Source organism: Cupressus sempervirens, chromosome 8 (genome assembly GCF_028749045.1).
Source record: "Cupressus sempervirens isolate cs-2001-9-10 chromosome 8, ASM2874904v1, whole genome shotgun sequence".
NCBI classification, from domain to species: domain Eukaryota; kingdom Viridiplantae; phylum Streptophyta; class Pinopsida; order Cupressales; family Cupressaceae; genus Cupressus; species Cupressus sempervirens.
This window is the reverse complement of record NC_143125.1, coordinates 756,598,088-756,603,584: the sequence shown is the minus strand read 5'-3', so window position 1 is coordinate 756,603,584 and position 5,497 is coordinate 756,598,088. Positions and strand designations below refer to the sequence as shown.

Sequence of the window (5,497 nt, the reverse complement as noted above, 5' to 3'; positions counted from 1 at the left end):
ACATGGATGGGATTTGACCAAACTGAATAATATTTGTGCTTCTATTTAATGCATTGCAACTAAAAATGGCATAGACAATGTGTTAGAATTTCACTTCTGCTATACAAAGTTAGATTAGTTTTCCTTTGAAATATTTATCAAAATATATATAATAATTGATAGAATTTAATCTTGTTAAAAAAAATTCAAAAATAAAAAAATAAAATAAAAACTTAAAAACTTCTCTAACAAATTTCTTTAGAAATTAAACATATGTAAAAACATCAAGAGTAGAAAATCCGTAATTTGCATAAAGCTTCCTATAAGCTATTCATTATAGAAAGAATGCCAACATCCTCTGCCGAACATTACAACACCGAAGAACATGACAACTGCACAAGAGATAGCCACAGGTGCCAGTGCCAGGTGACAGAAAAACATGCATATTTATCGGAATATTCCCTGAATACCCTCCACAACACCTTCATGAACTCAATGTTCAAAACGATGTCGGATTACTCTATCCTGCAAAGCAAACCATTTGTATCTCCATTTTAGTTGAAAGCACAACACTGCTATCACGCTCGCAAATCCTACCCCAAAACACAACCCCACTGACACTGCCCACCATCGATCCATCTCATCTGCAGCTTCGTCCATAGCTCCTGTGCTGTTTGCACCTGGCTGCCTCTTTCCTTAGTCCCAGATTGCAGTCTTCCATTTTCCAAGGGCCATCCATGAAGATTGGGGTTCCCCACATAAGAAGAAGCCTCAAATGTGTCAAACTGCTTGCCCCGTGGTATTAACCCAGAAAGATGGTTGTATGAAAGATTCAAATAAGAAAGGAAAGTCAGGTTTACAAGATCTGCTGGAATGTTGCCGGACAACATGTTTCCAGAAAGATCAAGAGACTCCAAATGAGCCAGACCTCCCAAGGGCGCCGGAATGGTGCCTGTTAGATTGTTGTTTGAAATGTTAAGAGCAATTAAACCCTTCAACTCTCCCATTTCCTCGGGAATACTGCCGGAAAAATTGTTGTAGGAAAGATCCATGAATTTGAAGGCACCGATGATCTTAGTGTATGGAGTGAATCGTCCTTTGATCCAAAGTGTCACTTGATTCACGAATACCATGTAGAAACCTGGACCAGCACCAAACCCATAGCCATACCCACCTGAGCTCATCTCTGCTTTGTCAGTTTGTGTCTGATTCCTCATAGCATTCAACTTTCCCAATCTCTTGGGAATAAGTCCTGAAATATTATTATGAGATTAATCCAGAATCTGAAGATTCTTGAGCGAAAGCAGCTCGAATGGAAATGTGCTTTGAAAGTTGTTAAAAGCCAAGTTGAGAACTCTTAACTCCGCTAGTTCTCCAATCCAAGCTGGGATGCTCCCCTGAAATCTGTTCTTCCCAATGTCAAATACTCGAAGCTTTGCACAACTTGCAATAGTAGGAGGGACAAGACCTTGCAAGTTGTTTTAACTGAGATTTAGTGTCTCAAGTTTAGTCAGATTTCCTAGCTCTTCTGGCATCTCACCTTCCAAATAATTCTGAGCCAAAATCAAGACAATCAGAGTCGAACAGCTAGCAAGAGTCTTAGGAATGGCGCCGCTTAGCCTATTCTTTGACAAGTCAAGGAGATCAAGGTGATCAGGGCCAGAGCATATAGATTCTGGAATGGAACCATTGAACCTATTCTCCGACATGTCCAAAATCATCATTAATCTCCAATCTGGAATAGAGCCATGCAACCCATTGTTATGCAAGTCTAGATTCCATATATTCTTGGAGATAAGAGTGGGCAGAGAACCTTCCAGTCGGTTGTGCGAAACATTGAGCCTATTAAGACTAGGAAGCTCCCACAGCCAGGTAGGAATATTTCCAACAACGTTGTTATGTGACAAGTCCAATTGTTCTAATGAGTAGAAAGTAGACAGAAAAGGAGGAATCTCCCCCTGAACATTACAAGAACTTAACCCCAGATATCCCAGTTGACTGAATTGAGGAGCCAAACTTGAAGATATATTAACTGTAAGTTGATTTTCAGAAAAATCCACTTCCTTGAGGTGAGCTAGATCTTCCAATATGGAAAGGGATATGTTGCCGGTTAAATGGTTAGAGAAGAGTGATAATTTTTCTAAGCGGACAAGCTTTGAAATGGCATGCGGAATTTCTCCATACAACTGGTTGTATCCAAGGTCCAGGTCTCTGAGAGAAGAAAGATTTGAAATGGAATGCGGAATTTCTCCAGACAACTGGTTGTATCCGAAATCCAGATATCTGAGAGAAGAGAGATTCGAAATTGTACGCGGAATTTCTCCAGACAATTGGTTGTTCCCGAGGACCAGAGATTCGAGGGTGGAAACCTTCGAAATTGCACTTGGAATTGTTCGAGACAACTGGTTGTATCCGAGGTCCAGAGATCTGAGGGAAGAAAGCTGTCCAATGGACTTTCCAAATGGTAGTAAATCCCCTGATAAATTATTAAGTGAGAGGTCCAAATTTTGCAATGGAGTGAGGAATTACTCCTCCTAGATTGGAGTTATCTGACAAATCAAGCGTTTTCAGGCTTCGGCTTGAACGATGCAAGAAATTTGAAGGGATGGAACCTTTGAGATCATTCCAAGACAGATCAAGGGAAACCAAGGACGAGACATTCTGAAACCAAGCTGGAATTGAGGAATTGAATGAATTCGCTGAAAGATCTAGATGGGATAAGTGAGTGAGGTTTAGGAGAGATGGTATTCTACCTGAAAGTCCACAGACAGAAAGGTGAATCTCCCTGAGATTAGGGAGGCTGCTGAGGTCGGTTCTCCAGTGATCATTCGCCATGGACAGGTTCACATAACTCATATCCAGGTATTCCAACCTTCTTAGACTTGTTATCCATCCTCCAAATCTTCTACTCTCCAAGCCATTGAATCCGAGATCCAGGTGACGCAAGTTCGTAATATTACCCAGCTCGAGAGGAATCTCGCCTACAAACTCAGCACCTGCCAGGCTGAGGAAAGTAAGTCTTTGAAGTTTTGCCAGCTGAGGAGGTATGGCAGTAGAATTGAAGTCATTCCAACTCGAATCCAAATATTGGAGATGCTGCAGGTTGAACAGCGAGGGATGGATCTTCCCACGCAAAGAACATCCATCTTCCCTCTCCCAACATCGGCTACTGTCGCGATCATGGTTTTTGAGGTCGAGGGAAACAACATGGCCGGAAGGATAGTCACAGATGACACCTTCCCATTGGCAACAGTTGAACTGCTGCCACGAGTTCAATCTGGCTGAGGAATCATTGAGCCAACTTCTGAAGTCCAGAAGGTAGCTTCTTTCGTCTTCTGAGCATCCGTTAACAAATGAGAAATGGAAGTGCAAGACTACCATGATGGCAATGCAGAATGAAAAGGGAGACATCATGATTGCATACAATAGAAAAGCAGACGAGGCATATATAACATTATTCGGTGAGGACGTTTGCAGTTTTGATTTCTTGCATTTGGTTTAATGAAAGTTTTAATAGTAAACTGTAGAACCACCTATTGTATTTGTGAGATATCTGTTTCGGAACTATGGAAAGTTTTTGTGACTAGTCTTTTGATAAGCATTATAATACTATCTATTTCCCAATGTACGCTGTTATCCTTCAGACAAAATGTATTTTAAGTTGATTTCAATGATAAATAGTAGAAAACATTACAAAATCTGAGAAAAAATTGCTGCGGTTTCAGAGATCTGAATTGTTTTTTGAAAATTTTGACTATCGAATACATTTTGTCAAGAGAATAGCTGACACTTCTCAATGGATGGTTTCTTTACAATTTGATTTAGGAAAAGATAGTAGTTAGACATGTTTCAATTCTTGCTTGTGATTGTATTGTTGATTTGATATCTAATAATTTTAGTAATGTAGTACTATTGTTGTGACTTTAGAGTTGTTGGGGCTGATAGAATGAGTATTCATAATTGTGTGAAATATATTCTTTAGATTAAAAAGAATCAAATCATCTACTGATTGATTTTTGTAATGTTTTATTCTTTGTAGTTTTCTAGTAATTTCTCGTATTTGTTTATTAGTATGTGAGTATGACTCATGTTATATTATTTTCTTTGTGCAGAGTTGAAGGTATTTTTAAAATCATGTTTATCTAATTGAGTATTATCATGCAGAGATATATAACACAAGCTATCGTAGAGTCTCGTTTGCCTTATTCCACATGCAAACCTAATTTCTAAGACCACGAAACTCCAGTCAATTTACTCCCCACGCAGAATAGGAGTCTTGTTAGTTTATTCCACACACAGTACGACTTTTCAAGAGTCGAGAAAAGTCTCGTTATCGTATCCCGCGCGTGTGAGGATATCGTTTGTAACACTTGTATGATTACTTCGGAAGTCTTGTCAGCCTATATTTCACAAGCGGACCAAAATTTTAAGACTAAACCAAAGTCTCCTTATCTTATTCTGCAAATATGCATATCTTCTGATCTAACATTTTTGCAGGTTAGGTTGGATGACTTTATGGATCTCATTTCTATCAGGTACACAATGTATGGATGGATGGATGATGATTCGTTCTAATGTCAAATTTCTCTTTCAAAATTTATCTATTTTCATATTGTTGTGGTCTTGTTCTATTATTCTGAAACGATCATAGGGTGTCATTCCCAAAATATGGAGCAAAACATGTTTTTTTTTTTTTTTTGAAATTTTAAAATTTAATAATAATTAAATCGATTAATGAATTAAACAATCTACATTTAGTAAGTTAAAAGGTTTAACTCATTAACACCTTTAATTGCTTTTAAAATATTTTAAAAAATTCGAATAGCCATTTAAATAATTACTAAACTAATTATTTTGAAACACTTGAACTGAAGAGAACTTCTAGTTAAAATAATATTACATCTACCATTAAACTTTAATTAAAATTTATTCAAATTTCAATTTTATTTAAATCTACAAATCTATTAGAAATAAAAATGCTCTAAAGATAATAACAATACTAAAATTAATAGAAATTAAAATAATAATTAGAATATTAACACTCCTAACTTATAAAACAATTTACAACAATAAATTATCATTATTTTTTAAAACTTTTAAATTAAACTACCTAACAATAATATCTAAATATTAAAACTTTAATTTAAAATATAAACTAACCTAATCATTAACTTACTAACCGATGCTACTCAAACTAACATTTAATTACATATTAATAAAAGTAAACTTTATTACTAGTCATACTAACTACACTTCAATTAAAACTAAATTCGAAAATACATATTACTAATTACAAATAATTTATAACTAAAAAAAAATCATTACTAACTTCTATTAACTAAATAATTAACATAATACTAGTATTAATTAAACTTTAAACTAAATTAAATTATATAAAAGAAACTATTTAAATAACTAAATCCTAAAACTAACTAAAATTAAAACTAACTAAAATAATAATAATAATAATAATAACTAACTAAAATAATAATAATAATAATAATAATAACTAACTACC

General features: G+C 35.5%; 1 pseudogene; it reads right to left on the bottom strand.

The window, feature by feature from the left end:
* Positions 1–284: 284 nt before the first annotated feature.
* LOC149544631 (uncharacterized) lies at positions 285–3,410 on the bottom strand (annotated as a pseudogene).
* Positions 3,411–5,497: the final 2,087 nt, after the last annotated feature.